Here is an 18,789-nt window from a genome sequence, read left to right as displayed (position 1 = left end):
CGCAATGTTTTATCGGCATTAACTCACCCCTTCCTCCCCAACAGTCCTCTAGTAAAGTGCATATGACATCATGACACCAGGGGAGAATAGGGACGTAGGTGGGAGACAGTGCGCTGGGCGGGCGCTGGTGTAGCGTGTTCTGAATGGGGAAGACGGGCTCGCATCGCATTCCTCATGTCCAATCGATCCGTGCTTCTTCGGGAGGAGCGAATGGAGCGCAACTATCACTCGTGCATCGGCGTACTATCACTCTCACCATCAGCCCCGCGACAAGAGGTGGCCGGAGACGGAGGACGCGTGTCTGTGTGACCGCGGAGTGCGAGCTGCGTGCGTGAAGCGACTCTCCACGGGGACTTACGCACTTTTCACGACTTTTTCCTTTCCTCGGTGGTTATTATGGAGATGGGACGGGGAGATGTGACTGTGTGCCGGACCGCGCTGCTGTGAATGGACTATTTTTAAATGCTGGCTTTTAAATTGAGTGTCTTGCGTTGGAGACTTTTCCTGAAATAGTGGATTGGAAACATCACCAAACTCCAGCTGGACTACTGCTCCTTACGAATCCATGTGGTCACGCGGAGAGATTTGGGTAAGGTGACGTTTTTACTCTTTAGGAGGCTCATAATCACATCCTGCCCGTATCACGAGTATAAATATTTTAGGGGGGGGGAAATGTGGATTTGGTCAATTGTGGCTCCAATTAAACGGCATTGGAGACAGAGGCTTTGTCTGAGGAACAAGGAGCCAAAAGCAACTTCCCAAATGTTTCAATCATGATCCAGCGAATCCAAACGGACCCCTGAGCGCGCGCGGCTCGTCCCCATGTCTTAAAGATTGACGCGAGACAAACAGTCTTCACTCTATGATGTTAAATGAATAAACGCTGCATCTCCGCTTAACATTTATCGAATGTGAGGCTTATCCGCTGACCGCGCGCCTTTTGGAAATCGCTTTGAATGTATTGACTCGTGGGGGGGAGAGACGGACAGAGTGCAGAGAGCGCGGGAACGCACTGACATATGGGAGAGGAATGAGCTGCCGCCGGCTTCAGACTGCGCACATCAAAAAAAAAAAAAAAAAAAAAAAGGAGGGAGGGTGTTCAGCGCACAGACACGAGCTGGGTGAGTGCGTAATTACTCGGTATGCACGTTAATAGGCCCGGTAATGAGAGCCAGCCCCTATCGCGTTGTAATTGTTATAGTCGTCTTCGTGCCTCCCCCTTTTCCCCAGCGCGTGTCCTCCTTCTGCACCCCACTCCCGCTGCTCGACTCTCCAATTTGTACAGTGTTGTGAGAAACTAATTATTTCCACATTATTTTTTTTTTATTTTTTTCCCACCCCCCCAACCTCTAAACGCACTCCGCAAAAAAGAAGTGCCATTAGTGCGTGACAAAGCGCGCAGGAGGCCAGAGGAGGCAGTGCGCTGGTCCAGGGACTTAATTCTCATTGACAGTCACATTAACACAGGAGCAGCACTCTTAATCCTGGGGAGATTACGCTGTCTCACCTGAGCCCCGTCACCCAGCCGCCCTACACACACATTTGGACAGGCACTTAACTCACGGTGTACATGTTGTGTTTATTAAACTAGAGAAGATAGGCTGTGTGATTTTCCTATTAACATGGTCTCTTGGTGGACAAAACTGAGACGATCAGATGTTGTGAGATTGTTATGTTCATCTATAACCATTTACGTCGACAAACAAAATCCCCTTGGCAAATTTGTATGGTTTATTTTCAGTTTGTTCAGCATGTATTGTGACCATACTCTTTCCTTCCATTGTCCAGTGGCTTAATGTAAAGTGCATGAACCGTGACTTAGGAATGTAAACTGTGAAAATGTCCAGGATTGACCCCACTTTAGGCCCATAGTTGGTGGGAACCACGGGATGACTTTCAGCCTGAATGACCTCTATTGGGTGAAATATAGTACAGACGATTCATCTGAGCTTGGATTCGTAATGCTTCTCATGTAGAATAGCCAATAAAGTGTCCGTTTAGCACAGAATAATCTTGAGGTTGCCTCTCCAGATATTTGAATATTGTAAAGCCATTTTCAGGTGCAATAAGTCACATTTGCACAAAAGTATTTTTGAAATAAAATAACCTCCATTCTCCCAATTGAAGTAAATCCCTTTATCATTGTCTCTTTTAATATGTCTTGACACTATTTAATCACATTTTTACCCTGTTGGTTTTAATGGACAACACAATTGTGGTGATGAATGGGGAGAGACATTCATCAAATCAAAGCAAACAATTAAAAAAGTACTACAACAAGACAGTACAGTGCCACTTTCAATTAAAAACACTGCTCTTCTTTCACCAAACTTTCCTCTTCGCCTCTCTGCACACATGCCACTTCACTCCCCTCCTCTGCACCTCCAACTCCCCTCTCAGACCAAAGCAGATCAGCAGCAGCAGCAGCATCGCCGTATCCTCAGAGGACCCATTCAGCTCGACATGTCTCAACAACCTCCTATCTGCTTACTCCTTCCTTGATCGCTGTCTCCGTTCGGGATGACTGGCTTGCGAATGAACATGGCACGGGGGGGATAGATTGTGCGTGCATTTGTGATTCTTGAGAGGGGGCAGCCGGGGGAAAGCGGTGAGAATAGCCCGAGGAAATGAGACGTAAAGACAGGGACGGGATAAAAGGTGGTGGTGGGGGGTGAAATGTGTTAAATGACCAGTGGTGTAGCTAAAAATTAAGCCAGTCCCAGTAGAATGTTCACTTTTGTGTTGGTATGGGAGAGAAAGGGAGGGAGATAGAAAGAGAGAGTGGTCTGGATGAGTAATAGAGGATGAGGCGTGTTGGACTGGTGTGGTGACAGCGCCACGGCAGATTGGAGATCACCTACACACACGCTGGCATTAACAGATTGACTGTGATGAATGGCTGCTTCCAGATCAGGAAGAGGAGGAGGAGGAGAAGGAGGAGAGGGAGGAGAAGGAGGAGAGGGACATGTCTACTTTCATGTCAAAAAAATGAGGGGGGAAAAAAAGCTCCCTCCATTTATAAATGACACCGTCCTCTCAGGCTTTTCATCCAATATGTTGTATTATGGTGAAAGGATGTGAATGGAGCTGGGGATGATATTCTTGTGAAATTGAGTAAAAAAGTCAATGTTCTCAAACAGGAGACGGACCAAATGCAGCAGAGGATGCGCGAGTGGGGATGGAGCAAGCAAACCACAAAACCACAAGTGCATCGAGGTCGTGAACCGAGTAGAACGAGGGCACATGAGGGATTGAGATGATTTTGTGGTGTTAATGTCACAACCACCTCCTCAACAATAATAGCGATTATAACACAGAGACTTAAAGGAGACATATTATGCTTTTCCAGGTATTTAGTATTTAAACGTAAAGAATTATTTAATGTTTTGTTCATTGTAAATCACATTATTGATCCAAAACAGCTTAATAATAGAAACGTGTTTACTGACTTTCCGTGTTTTGAAAAAGTGTGACATTTTTTAACCTTACCTGTTGCGGAGTTTACATCTTTTGAATGATTGCAAGTAAGTAGGAAAAAAAGTGGGCAGAGATAGGGGGTAGGTGAAAACAGAAATTCTCCGAGCGCTCAAATGCAAGACAATACAGGATCACGCATGAATCAATCAAAATTAGGCTTTGAATGAGTGCATTGTGATGGAACACTGTTATTTATCTGTGGAGGCACAATATACACTAACCTTAGCAGGAGCGATGCATTGTACTAGGTTGTAGATCAAGTGCTAATTCCCACTTGTAATCCCTGGGCAGGCTGATGTTATTAAGTCCCTTTTTCAGGCGAGGCTATTGTACATGTATTTAGTGGTAGAGGAAACCAGAGTACCCGAGGAAACCAGCACAATCCTTGTTCATACTACAGACTGTATGGCCTCTATACATTATACACTATGTGAAAAACATTCATGGCTGTCAATCTGCTTTCCAATCACCCAGTTCAACATTCACACATTGTCAGCCTCATAGCATAATGGCCTAAGTCATTTTTGGCCAAAATTATGTTTTTGTCTCATTCTACTCTCCAGACCAGGTATTACAGGCTCTATCCTCGGTCAATCAGAAAGATAGTAAAGTGCTTTTTTTTCTTCCCCAAATACCTTAAAAAAATCAATTACATAGACCGTTATCTCATCATGTATGGCTGAGGTTTTGGAGAATTCACTTTTTAGTATATCTATTCTAGTTTCATACTGCTCACGTTTATAACATAACTTTAAGTCAAACATTCAGTTTGTAACTTCAATCAATGTTTAAAAAAAAAAAAAGTATTTATTTTCATTCTACTTTTTGGATTCTAGTCATAATATGATCATGTAATTAGTTAACTAAATCCCTACTACATTGTATTGACCATATAATAGGTACACCTTGCACCTTAGTTTTAATAAAGCATGAACAAAGAGTAGGTTTTATAAAGTGGTACCTAATTAGTTTTAATTTGTAACCATATTACATTGCCTTCTTGACACTGAGTTTGGTTATGGTTTGGTACGAGACTCTGTGATTGAAAAGTGGGAGCTTGTGTCCAATGCATTTTCATAATTTAAAAATTTTTGGAAAATCTTTTTATTAGTGGGCAAAAATAACTGTAATTTTAGTCATAGTTTAATAGACATCACTAATTCTTTCACAACTTCTTTTTAATTTTTATTTAGTTTTAATCAGCAAAAATATGCCATTGATGACAAAATATACAGTCAACAAAATTCAAACTTTTTTCACCGCACAGTTTATCCATTATAAAAGTAGAACTCCATAAGGTATCATAAAAGTTCATCTCTGTCGCCGTGGTTCAGATGTGGCCAATCAGGGGAGACGTAAAAAGTTGTGCGGAGACACTTTACCTCATCATCGACTTTTGGGAATCGCCTCCTTTACTTTATTGTGGAACCTGAACAGTATAAGTCCCCCATCTTCCCCTCCACTGCGGTGTGTCTGTGTCTGTCATTCCTCCATTTGTCCATCAGTGAGACACCCTTGAGTCCCATTGAACGAGTCAGGCTTTGATTGACAGCACACACCTGTCCAGCAGCGGCAAACAGTGAGATCTATTGGCAACGCGTCTCCTTCTTCACCGGCAGAGAGCGCACAGACTGTGATTTAGGCGATACAAAGTGTCACGCGTGTCAACCGTCTTTACATAATTAGTCATGTACAGTGGAAAGATTATTTTTTTTAAACATCTGCTTGGATTCACACAATAATTAACTTAGTGCTCAGCTGAGTCATTTTCAATTGAGCCTTTCAGAACTGCGAAAACACCAACTTCTCCGGCGTCAAGGTGATTTTTTGCGCAGCTTTTGACCATGACAAATCTTCCTAAGTGATAGTAATGATTGTAATTGGACAATCTATCACCTTGAGTGCAATCTGCTGCCTGTGTCGTGCCGTTTGCGTCCCCCCCCCGGCTCTGGCAGCTGGCAAACGTGCTGCTGTTGGGGAGTTTTGTCTATAGAGGGGGTCTGGTGCCTTGAGTGTGGTGGTCATTACAGAAGAACTGGTGCCTCTCCTCTCCTCATGAACTGTTTGAACTGCTGGAGGCTGTGAGGGAGTGTCAGGAGGATGAGAAATGCAGGAGGCAAAAGCGATGAGGCCAAGGTCTGTTTTCAATGGAACGTTACTGATTTGTGGAGGGAAATGTAACCAAGCTAGGCCACTGACTCGCCCATTCTGACTTTTACCACAGACATTACACAATGAAAGGGACTTTGAAGTACCTCTGTCAGCAATGTGATGCATATATATATATATATATATATATATATATATAAATATATATATATATAATATATAGTGTTTTTTTTACTGTGGGGGAGGAGGAGCATTTATTATTTTGTGCATAATATAGAAGCTTCAAGACCTGCTAAGACTGGTCTCCCTCAGTTCAATTCACTTTATTTTTGTAACACCCAAAATCAAAAGCAAACAGCAGTTATGGGAAGATGAGATTATACATACATTTCTTGTATTTATCTATAAAGAAAGAAGTAATAATGAACAAATAATTCATATGCCACAAGCTAATTTCCATCTGTTGTCCCTGCTAAATGGTACTATTAAAAGTCACAGAAAAGAAACACAACAACAGTAACATTAGGAGCACAGACAACAGTTCATTCACATTAGAATATCAAACAACATCAATCAACAGCAAGAGTTAATACATACTACTGGAGTTAAATGGATGTTACACCAGGAAGTCAGGGGTGCAGCCCTATTGGTCACACATGTGAGCGCCGTGGGTGAGTGTGGGCGGGTGTTTATCACATTGTGGGTACTTATCGGTATACACACTCACATCATGGGGACCTGGCTTTTTATGGGGACAAAATCAGATCAACATGATGTAAATCCTTTATTGTTCTATCAAATCATCAATATGATTGGGCTAAAATAAATCAAGGTTAGTGATTATGTTTATAGTTCAGAATCATCAGTCTCCAATGTTTTTAAGAAACATGGAACACCAGGATGTGTCTGTGTGTGTGTGTGTGTGTGTCTATAGGTATGTGTGTGTGTATGTGTGTGTGTCTATAGGTATGTGTGTGTGTATGTGTGTGTGTCTATAGGTATGTGTGTGTGTGTGTGTCTATAGGTATGTGTGTGTGTATGTGTGTGTGTCTATAGGTATGTGTGTGTGTGTGTGTGAGTGTGTGTGTGTGTGCGTGTGTGTGTGTGTGCATGTGTGCGTGTATGTGTCTGTGTGTGCGTGTGTGTGTGTGTGTCTATAGGTATGTGTGTGTGTGTGTGTGAGTGTGTGTGTGTGTGTGTGTGGGGTGTGTGTAAGTGTATGCATGAATGTGTGTGTGTGTGTGCGTGTATGTGTGTGTGTGTGTGTGTGAGTGTGTGTGTGTGTGTGTGTGTCTATAGGTATGTGTGTGTGTGTGTGTGAGTGTGTGTGTGTGTGGGGTGTGTGTAAGTGTATGCATGAATGTGTGTGTGTGTGTGTGCGTGTATGTGTGTGTGTGTGTGTGTGTGAGTGTGTGTGTGTGTGTGTGTATGTGTTTGTGTGTGCGTGTGTGTGTATGTGTGTGTGTGTGTTTGAGTGTGTGTGTGTGTATGTGTTTGTGTGTGCGTGTGTGTGTATGTGTGTGTGTGTGTTTGAGTGTGTGTGTGTGTATGTGTTTGTGTGTGCGTGCGTGCGTGTGTGTATTTGTGTGTGTGTGTGTGTGTGTGTGTGAGTGTGTGTGTGTGTGTGTGTATGTGTTTGTGTGTGCGTGTGTGTGTGTGTATGTGTGTGTTTGAGTGTGTGTGTGTGTGTATGTGTTTGTGTGTGCGTGTGTGTGCGTGTGTGTGTGTGTATGTGTGTGTGTGTGTGTGTATGTGTGTGTGTGTTTGTGTGTGTGTATGTGTTTGTGTGTGCGTGTGTGTGCGTGTGTGTGTGTGCTGCAGGTGATGGCTTTGTAATGAAAATAGCTGGCAGCTCTGGTCAGGGTTCTCTCGCTGCTGACTGATGTCACTCACCAGGACAATGGCCTCCCTGGGGGACGGCGCCTCTCGGCTCTGTTGGTCTGTTGGTCATTACTGTCTGTGTGTGGGCAAGTGTGCAAGAGCTGACATATTGTGATCTATTCAACAGTGCAATGCACACAGCTAACTGTAGACTTACACATACAAACAGTTGTTTTATCACACACTAAAACATGTTTGATGAGTCTCTGATACACAATTTATTTTATAGATTTACTGTTATTATTATTATTATTGTTAGTAGTTGCAGTAATAGTATTAATACATTTAAATGTATTTAATTGAAATAGATTTTATTGGACAGGGCCATATTTTGCATTTCATACATTGCATTTCATACAAAATATGGAGGCAATCAGCACCTTTTTGGAACTTAGTATCCGCCTCACAAAGCTGATGCGATCAGCTTTCACTTCATGAGCAACAATGCTCCAGCATGATCATATTGGGATAAGATATGATTTACTTTCCCCAAGGTTAATTGTCTTTGTCTTGAAATTGATTTTTTTCTTTTTTATTCCCACCACTTTTTAATAGTGAAGTATGGATGGTAACATTAATTAAACTACTCGCAACTGAAACCAGAGGCGTAGCTACCCAACAGGCAGGACAGGTAATTGGTTGGGGGCCCCTGATCATCACAGGCCCCGGAGGGCAGTCCTTAAGCAGCGACAGACTCATCACAGAAAAAAACAACAGTTTATTGACCGGTGGGGGGCAACATTTCTTTGACACAGTGTCCTCAGTCATGGGTTCCTACGCTGTTGCATTATTGAAACATTATTTATCATGGTTTCAAAGTAGAAGAACCATAATAAAGTCTATAGGCAGCTTTTTTATGGTCTAAATCCAATAGTCAAGAGAAGGGGTGGGGTTTGGTTGGAGGGCCTCTGTTACTCTAGACGCCTAGAGTAACATCGATTAAAACCTCTCACAAATGGAAAATCCAGTATATTTACAGTAATTTAATTGTGCCTGGTTTAATTGCTTGAAGCATGGTAATGGAAATCAATAACACATGTCTAATAATGGAGCTAAACAACGATCTGCATCTGTGTATGAAAAAGTCGTGGCGTTAGATCCTTACAGAACACTGTGTGAACACTTCAGTGACATGGTGTCATGCTCCGGAGACCCACAGACAAATTAATTCACTTATTGACACAGCTGACACGTCTCAGTGACTTTGTAAAATGAACAATTGATCAAGCTTCCTCTCTCTCGGCTCGGCTCTTGCCCTCTACTCCATTTCCCTCACTTTCACCTAGTACTCGCTGCCCTATTGACAAGCACCGCACGTATGGCAATTAATATCATTACACACAAGCCGGTCATCAGATGCAATGGAGAGATTATCTAGATGTCTGTGTATTTGAGCAAGACCTCCTGAAAAACTGACAATTGTGTGTATTTTGTTCCTGTTACTTGTGGTTTGCAAACTGCTATGCCTGGCTCTTTTCTGGTGGATCATTTTAGTCCTGTTTTAGACCAGTTTTCATATTGATCTAGTCTTGTTTTTACTTGTTGAGCCATATATATTGACAGTAATTTGTGCATTATGTAATCTTTTTCATTTGACCCCTTGTTTGGACCTTTTTTCTGGCACGACCCCGGTCACTTTTTGTATTGAGTAAATGGTCAGTGTTAAATTTTCACACACCAGTTCGTTGAAATGACCATCCTGATGCAAGACTGCTGCTGTTGTTGTTGCCTGGTAACTTCAAGTGGTCTGAATTACAAAACACACATGTCGGCTTCAGCACTGTGAGATCCAGGTCTGTGAATTCTCTGATGAATGTCCTCCCTGCTCTTCAACTCCGTACGGTAGGGTGCTTTAAAAGTACTCACTGGTGTCATTTGAATAAAAGTACAGATACTGGAGCAAAACAACTAAAAGTAAGTAAAGTATAATGTAAAAAACAAACAATTGATTAAAAGTAATAAAGTACCATAATGCAAAAGTATTTACCACAGTTTTTGAGAATTATTAGAGTAAAACGATGATTTTGATAAAGAATTGTGCTGAATTGAGTCAACAGAAGTGACTGAATCATTAATTTCAATTTCTTGTCATTTTTTAAATTGACTTTTACTTGCTTAGAGCTTTTAGGGGGGATGTCAAAGGTGCGGTAAAATAACCCCTTGAACTATATGCAAAGCTTTTTACATTTTAATCCATATTTTCAGTAGAAAGTACAGTTACCTGCTCTCAGATGTAGTGACGTAAAAGTGTCAATTGTCAAATATAATTGAGTAAACGTGCAGTAATTTGCTACTTTCCACAACTGTCTCCATCTGACTTACTATAAACTGTCTTGTGAAATAACTGGACAGTTGTCTGATGTGCTCTATGCTCTGGTCCCAGAGAATAAAACCCATGAGCTCTATGTGATTCATCTTCTAAATGTCTCCCAAATTTGATATACGGTTATGAAAGAGACCCGGAGCTGTATCTACTGTAACCTGCAAAAAATATGACCAAAATAAAAAAGGGGCAAAAAAAGAATTACCACCTTAAGGTAATTTTTATTTGAGATAAATCATAATTTCATAGTTTATATACAAAACACAATGAAAGGCTGTTGTTCTCCAGAGACTGTCAGTGCAGGGGCTTTGTGTTGTGTTGCAGCTCTCGATAGCATCAGAGTCCAGACCGTCCCCCCCAGTGCTTCATGTTTTTAGTACAGAGAGGAACTGTGACTGTATGTCCAGATATGGTGTTTTGTTGCTCGATTAGGCTGTGCAAGACTCGCTGTTGTGGTTCACTGCTTTTCCCGCGTCTCCTCCTCTTTTATCCATTGCCGCTGTGGATTTGGAAAGAACAGGAAAAAAGTGCTGAGAAGAATGATTGTAAGTAAGAGTGAGGATTTAAGGGGAAGAAGTGAAGCTTGCCTGTATAAATGCATCCACCTCGCGCGCTTACGACAATGGAAAATGCAGAATCGTGCATTTTTGGAATGCTTTGATGGTCGTTTATGGTAATACTGCATTTTAAGTTGGAAAAAAATATATCTTTGGTTGGTTGGGCCTGATACATATTCATTACGGTCACGTTGTCATTATCAAAGACCTGACAAATCCTTAAAAACTCAACAGTGTTCACAACATTTTTCTTATAATTGTAAAACTATATAGGCTATTCACTGTTTTGAAGGAAATGTATACATTTGAAGTCCACTTATATTTGTAAGACAGAAAGAAGAGAAGGAGATTTCACAAACATGACATTCTGAACTTCTGTCTTTAAGCAATTCATACCAACTACACTTTTGAAGTTCATTTTCGAGGTTAGAGAAAGTATTGAACTTTATGCAAGTTTCAGTTTCATTTGGATATTTGTTTGTTTAGCAGAAAAAAAGGAATAAACCTTGCAATCAATAAAAAAACACACTTTACAACATCAACTACACCTTAATTTACCTTAATAAAGCATGAAAAAAGATGTAATTACTAATAAACAGAGCGGTTATTAAGAAAGATTCAGGTTTAGTAACTACCTAAATGAGAGATTATGGGTATTGATTAAGCGGTAGAACATCTGGACACGGTCTTTAGAGTCATTCTTGATAGATGGGAGTCGAAATGTATTAATTAAGTAGTTTTAATAAGCCTGAATCATTTTTAACATTATTAACATTTCTTCTTTATGATTCACGTCTTTGTTCATGGTTTATAAGGCTATTTAAATGTTACTGTAAGGTCTTGCTGTGAAAAAACTCCTACAATTTTCATTTCCTGATGGCTGGGCATGTGTCATGGCTCGGTAAAGCTCTCTTCACTTGCTCATCCAAAACATCTGGAGCTGTGGACCCTGATGCTGAATAGCCTTTTATCGCATTATCAGAGTGTGTCAGATTGATGGCGGTCTTGGCGTGTGTCCGTGGCTGTCGCTCCTGTCTGCCTCCCAAACAACCTGGAAAGTGCTAATGTTTGTCGACCTGCGAGCGCTGGTTTCCTGTCATAAAACAAGTGAGGTGATTTCTACCTGTTGTAGGGGGTCGTGGGTACTTTTTTTTTCCACCACATTTTTTAACAGGATTACATGTACTTTTCTTTACTGTTTGAGACCGCTTGAAATGGCTGAAAGGTTTGTTCTTTTTAGCAAGTTCATAGTTTATATTCCCAACTTTGAGCAAATACAAATATACAAATAAAAATAAAAATAAAAATTGAATTGATTCAGTTGTTTCTGAAAAAATAAAAAATAAAATCACAACGTTTGGTGCTTTAATTATTCTCATATCTGTCTGAAATACTTTTCCTTTTTTCTCTAAAAGTACATTTTTAAAGAGATAGTGAGGCAAAAAAGTAAAGTTCCATTATATTTAAATGGACAAAATAATGTAGTTGTTTATAATGCCAAAAACAAAACAAACACTACACTTTTATGTATACTTTTAAACCTAAAAAATAAATAAATTAAATGTTATAAAATGAGTTAATTAATTTCGACATTGATCGTCTTCTGTTTGGTGAGTCCCTGCCTTATATCCGTCTGAAGGGAGGAGCTCTACACTTCATTGTATAATGTTTTGTGTCATGATTATAGCTTCATTTATTGATCACAGTAAGTATTTAGTTTGCAAGGTTTACATTTGGTTTGAATAGTCATGTTTTAGAGGTCTTAAAGTGTGAAACGTTAAAGAGATAAAAGCCCAACACAAGTGCCCCCCTCACAGGCGGTTGTGTGGGACCTCCGGACGATGTCCAGTGGATAAGGTGGATTTGGACTTAAGTGTAGACCGATCAATCAGCTGTAATGGTACCTCAGGGCTCCAGTGGATGCCCAGCCCGGGTAATGCTTCTGGACCTGCTCGTTCCACTCTTTTACTCTCTCTCCCAAACTGCCCATCTGACCAAATAGACCAGACATGATACAAATGTGTGTTGGTTTTACTGACGGATACTGTGTGGTGCAATTGATTTGAAGTAAACACTAATTCTGTAGAATGCATTCCTTTTATTTGTTTGAATGATGGTAAACAGGCAGGAAAGGTATTGACATCATGACATCAGATTCATACGCACGACAACAAACAAGAAAACGTTCCAAAACCAACACCTTGAGAAAATATTCATTTAATTTAATCTTGAATAATATTAGCTATGTGCATACATTTTTGTTTTGTTCGATAGATTACAATAAAGATGATGAATACACTTTGTGTGTGTGTGTGAAGTCAAAGACAGTACTTAAATCTTCATAGTCTATCTCACTATTGGCAATAAAATCGAATAATGTAATAAAATATAGGATACCACTTTATAATAGCTCCTCTACTTTAATTTGCCTTAACAAATCATGAACAAAGACTTACTTTATGTACATATAGTTTAGATTCAGGTTTAGTAACTACTTAGTGTTAAATTAGGATTGTTATTACACTATTACTTAGTGATAAATTAGGGTTAGAGTATTAGTTAAATAATCACTAAGCCCGAATCATTCTTAAAAATCTAGGGAAGGAATAAGTGTAGTCATTATAAAGTGTTACCAAATATACTAAGAATGATGCAAATGATAAAACGCAGAAGCTTGAATTCTGAAATATATGTCCATTCATGGGACCTGTCCAAGTACTAATTGGTGATCCAAAAATCACAAGCTCTTAAATGCATTTTTACATCACATTATTTTCATTTTAAAAGTATGCATATATGTTACCTTTTAATTTGTTACCTTTTAATACAGATATGCTATAAGAGAGTGCCTATCTGCCAAAAGAAAATGGATTACACCCTAAGGCAGGCAAATATCTGAACATTCCACACCCAAACTGAATGTTAATACTGTGCATATCGGCAGGAATCTGAAACGCTTCACACAGGATTTCAGACGAGCTTTGTGCTTTGGCTTGTTTCATTTTCAATATCTTGCAGCCTTAAGGGAGGGACACTTTGTTTTACACTGATACACGCTTGGTCTGTGTTCTGTCTCTGGGCACATGAGCAGATTCCATTGGGTGGTCCATAAGCCTCTTGCATCACTCAGTGTGACCCGAACGTTACCAGCATTTCTTCCTTTACATACACACGCTTTGAAGAAGAATATAAGCTTACTATAATTCAGGGCTAAATGAAAACTTTTTGTTTCCAAGTAAAATATTCAAAGGTGCACTATATACCTTTTCTGGTGATGGGTCCGCTACATGTTTACTTGATATTAAACCATCCTATCTTGCATTTTTTTGAATTACAGCTGTTTATATTGCTCAAAAATATCTTAAAAATACATTAAAAACACACAAAAAACTGCACTTAACAGCAAACACAAAAAATAAACAAGAGCAGAGAGAACATAGGAGATAAAATATGAAAATGTCAGAATAAACATCATAAAAGACATGCTAAAGAAAAATTAACCAACGCAAAGTGCAAAATAAACATGCCATCTGGTCCAAAATCGGTCAAATTTGTCCAATTTCACATTAAGTCCAAATGTGATTCCCTCCATTTTCTGTATGTCGATTATAGTGTCGGTCCAGTCCTTAATCATCAGCTCTATTTATGTCATCCTTTTTTTGTGATGGCTTTTTTCTCCGTTTTTTCTCAGTATATTCTAGAGAGAACCATTTATTGAGTCCATGGCAGGAGTTTTGAGGCCCAGATACATAGTTCTGAAAATTAGGTTGAGGGTGGATAATGCCAAAAATAATCTTCAGTGCCTTTTTTAATCTCAATCCAATATTTTTGAGCAACAGGACACTCCCAAATCTCATGATTAAAGTGGGCCTCCCAGCAACCACAATGTCTCCAGAACTCTGTCCAGACATGTGATTTTGTGGTCCTAAATTGTTACGCACATATATTTTCCCATTTTTCGTCAGTCAGAACAAAATTACCTTCTCTTTCCCATTCATATTTAATATACTTATTAGAGTGGCTGTCCAGATAATTGATGTATTTGTACAATTCAGATTTCAGCCTTCATGCAGATTTCAGTCAGAGGGCTACAGTGGCCGTCGCTTTGTTTAATTTCTCGGCTATAATAATTCTTTATATGTAAATATTCATAAAGTTCCTGTTTCAAGTCAAAGGATCATTTCAAAATTTCAAAGCTTTTCATTTTATTTTCTATAACAACTTTGCAACAAATCTTTACACCTTTTGTTGTCAGAGCTTAAATCTCAGAGCCGCGCTGTCGGGAAAACACATTCTTACCGCGAGCGAGTCTCTTCTCCACGGCCTACTGCTGCCCCCTGTTTCCATGGACACAGATAAGTTGTCATACTGTGGGACATTCCAGGCAAAGCAACAACAACACCTCCAGAGAAGTTTAATATCGTGCGAATGGCCTGCTGCTTTCCTACTGTTTTGTAGAGTTGAATTTTTAGCCAATGACAAATAATTAGTGGCAAGAATAGAAATATCACTACTATTTCTATCAAAGTGATAGATTATTGGTTAGCATTTCTTGACAATAGCAGCAGGACTAGTATGTTTTACTTTATAGTCGTTATTCTTGAATTTTCCTAGAACTATTCGGTATAGTAATCTGTATTTTGACATAGTTTATCACTCATTTCGCTCTACTTCTGAAACTACACACTTGAATAGCTGTTTGTGACTGAGGAACAACTGTCCTATAGATTTGTCAATGAGCTTTATGTGTCTATATGTCACTGCTCACTGACCCAAAATGACACGTTCACCGCACGGCTCACGGACACTCAGGAAATAAGGGTAATTTTTAGCAACATATTGGTCAGCCTTGATGTTCTCAGTGCATTTTCAAACATGTCGGTGCACTGTTTGTGAGGGAATAACAAGACAATGTTAATTATGTTCCCCGTGTTTCTGCTGTTTGATGTGAGAAAGCCTCTAAACATGCAGCCATAATTCTGATCTTGAACGACACACGGGGTACAAATTGCTTTAAAAATGAAAATGGCAAGGGGCTGCTGTTTATTGCGAATGCATTGTCGTGTTGAGATCAAATTAAGTTATCACATAAAGTCCAAATAGAAGCATATTCTGTCAAATGTGTGGAATATTGTATGGAGCATTTGATTCGGTGGCTCCAATGTTCTCTCACTAATCAGAGGAAAGCCGGTTCAAATTTTGCCATAGCGCGTGATGACATTGTGTCCCGAGACAAGACACTTCACCGCAAGGGCATTGGGCGCGAAAACTGCGTTAAAATGTGCACAAAAATACTTCCATCGTGGCCTCACATTAGTAGCAATAAACCCGGTAATGACTCCCTAAATAGTCTGTTTGGTAAAGCAGATGGAGTGGCTTTATAGGTCACTGTGTTCCTGAAGTCCTTCCTCAAATGAGCGGTGTTTGGAAGCCACACATGCACTTTGTATACAGACGCTCTAATGAGTGTATGAGAGGAGAAGCTGATCAAAATGCACGCCATGGCCCTTTAAAAGAGAATAAGAAATGTGTGAAAGTGTTGTCATGCGGACGGCCCGGTAACTCCACGTAGTCAGCACAAACAGCTTTCATCACTGCTCACGCTGCAAGTAAAAACAGTAAAAGTATCAATATGCAAAAAAAGTTGATAAAATTCTTAATATAGGGGAATATAAATCACCCACACACTTTTTAATAACTTCACAATGGGGCATTTTTGAACAGCACAGTTAATCAACTGATAGAATAATAAAATAAATAATTTTAGGATAGTTGTATTGGTGTAATCCCTCATTCGTCCAGGTGCATCCATCGTATGAAACATTCAAAAGAAGTCTTCTGTACAAAGTTTTTAAAATTATTTTCAATCTGAAGACCGACTCCTTCAGATTGAAAATGGCTTTCGGAAGCAAGTTAAAAAAATATGACTATCTTTGAAACATTATCTACCATTTTAGGAGAGGAGAGGTTGTCAACAATGACACTAACGTGCTCAAAGTTACAATATGTATAAACAATTGTGATTTTCAAATTGACCAGCAAACTACATTTTGAGAAACATGTTATTGATTTATTTAGGGCAGCAAGTAACTTCCTTCGATCCTCTCAATATGATATTTGACCCTGATAAAGCTTGAGGACATCCTGATGAAGTATAATTACAGACTTTTATTTATTTTTTTAAATCAAAAACACTAAACATACATGTTTCCTGTGTCATTTTTATGTAATTCCTGCTCTCTCCAAGCAATACAATCTCTTCTCTCAGTACATGCACACTAGTTAAAAATCATAATCATAAATCATACTTTTTTAAAATTTAATTATAGTGAATAATTCCTACACATTTAGTGATTGTAGTATTACTCAGACAGTACATATTTAGTTTAATTATTGCAACACTCCTATAAATGAAAACAATTACATGTAGTGCTCTGTTTGGCAGTCTTCTAATAATTGAGTAAGACTTTGTTTTTGTTCCTAGATTGACATACATAGAAATAATTATCATATACTTTTCTCACAAAGAAATAAAGACTTTTGGGGTGTTCTGGCTTTCAGGGTTGTGAAATGTTGGAACTTGAAAATCAGACAGTGAGTGCAGTGTTTTGCTTTTTACATCCCCATTTCTCACCTTGAGGACTGACTCAGGACTGTTGCGCTTACTCGCCACATGGGGGCAGAAGCATCACGCCTGGAGGCAGAGGAGCTGACAGTCCCTGGACATTCCTGATTCCTGTTCCACACTGAGCTGAATATCAATGACTCATGATGAATAATGAAGGTTTGGGAGAAAGAGAGAGAGTGGAGCATTTTGTCATTATTATTATTAATGCGAGTCTGTTGTCTTTTATTTTGTCCACAGAGTTATAGTTCCCTTATAAAGAGAGAACCATGTTGGCACTCTTTTTTACTTAATTCACTGTGTGTGTGTGAAGTAAACGCATCAGGAGCTGTCTCGCAAATGTAATTAGGGAAACCGTCTTCTGTCTCCTGTTTTCACTCACGTTGATTGAATTTATTTTGCCAACACAGCGTGCTGCAAACAACTTGCGCGTAAATGTGGTGTTTGCGCGCTGCTATACGTTTGATCTCGCGTTAAAAGCCCCGGGGGTTCTGAGGTTCTTTGGTGGGCTTTCCCTTCCCCTACACGTGTGCACTAGTTTAGCAGTCAAGCCCGGTCGGTGCCGCGGCGTGTGCGTCAAGAGCCGTAGGTGTCCGTCCGTGTGCCGCGCGCGCTGACGCTGGTGTGTGTGTGTGTGACCGGCAGGAGTGCTTTCTGATGTGGGGATCACGTTCAGCCCGGGGGTAGGTGAACCGATTGTAAACAATGGATCTGACAGAATCTAGGCCTTCACATCTCTTGCCCCGCGTGTGCGTGTCTGTGTGCGCGCGCGTGTGTTTGTAGAGCACCTCTCCACCGGGGGGACAGAGCGACGCAACGCCCCCCTGACCTAATGCCTTTGTAACCCGTCTCCTCCAGGGCTGCTTTCTGCTTTTTGAGGTGAGGAAGAGGAGACGCGGGGACTGAGAGGAAGGGGCCACGGAGAAGAGAGGAGCGCGTGTGGATGAAGTCATGACTGCTGCGGGCCCCTGGTCATAAAGGAGGAGATCAGGACTGGACCGTACAACAGGTGAACAGATTAAAGCGTCAGACGTTTTATAGGAAGAAGAACCACCCAGTCTGACCCACTGTGATGCACAAAGAAACACAAACAAAGCATTGAATAGACAATGATTCAAAATGATTATGAATTGTGGTTACTATACTTACTACTTAGGAGTTGTATTTGAGCTACTGCGTAAGTTATATCTCTTGTGGATAAAAACTTTTGTCCTGAAAATGAATGAAGCATATTTTCCAACAAAGGAATTGCTCCTGCCAATTTTTTTTTGTTGCAGTAAAGGTGCGGTGTCACACTTTGGGGACTTTTTAGCTCTTTGCTCAGGGTCAGATTTTTAGTCCTTTTAGTGACTTTAGAGTGCTTAATGTGCAAAGCTGACATTGTTGGAAAATATCATTAATATAAAAATCATTAATTTTCAGACTTAAAACAACTTTATTGATCGACAAAATAACTGAATTAGAGACTGTATTCTTTAAGTAAAGTATAATTGTGTTTTTAATTTCATGGTTTGTTTGACTTGTTTTATACATTACAAACATGTTCAGGTTTACTGTCCTCAAAAGGAGTTGGAAAAAGGAAAAAAATACAATTGTTTTCCTAACCCTACTTAATTATTCAAACGTTCCACACTTTACAGCTGCTACTGTTAAAGCCAGTAAGACCCACTTTCAGCCACTGTCGCTGTGGGAACATAAAATGAAAACGATTCCTACAGTGCAAAAAACCCCAATTCTACAGCTCGGGTGTGAAAAGTAATAATGTTTATTTGTACTTGTGAAATGTGTTTTTAGAGCCTGTGGCGCAATCAGTTAAA

The 18,789-nt window shown here is 39.9% G+C and overlaps 1 protein-coding gene across 1 annotated transcript in view; it reads left to right on the top strand.

Moving 5' to 3' along the window:
• tafa4b (TAFA chemokine like family member 4b) overlaps positions 1-18,789 on the top strand; it is a 45,694-nt gene continuing 26,905 nt past the window's right edge. The window contains exon 1 of the mRNA XM_072451678.1: positions 1-589. The gene's annotated coding sequence lies outside the window, so the exon portion shown is untranslated. The remainder of the gene's footprint in view (positions 590-18,789) is intronic.

Source organism: Eucyclogobius newberryi, unplaced genomic scaffold, assembly GCF_026437365.1.
Source record: "Eucyclogobius newberryi isolate DKJ021-1_F unplaced genomic scaffold, fEucNew1.0.hap1 SCAF_19, whole genome shotgun sequence".
Classification (NCBI taxonomy): Eukaryota; Metazoa; Chordata; class Actinopteri; order Gobiiformes; family Gobiidae; genus Eucyclogobius; species Eucyclogobius newberryi.
Note: the sequence above shows the minus strand (reverse complement) of the source record. Positions and strands in the feature narration are given on the sequence as shown.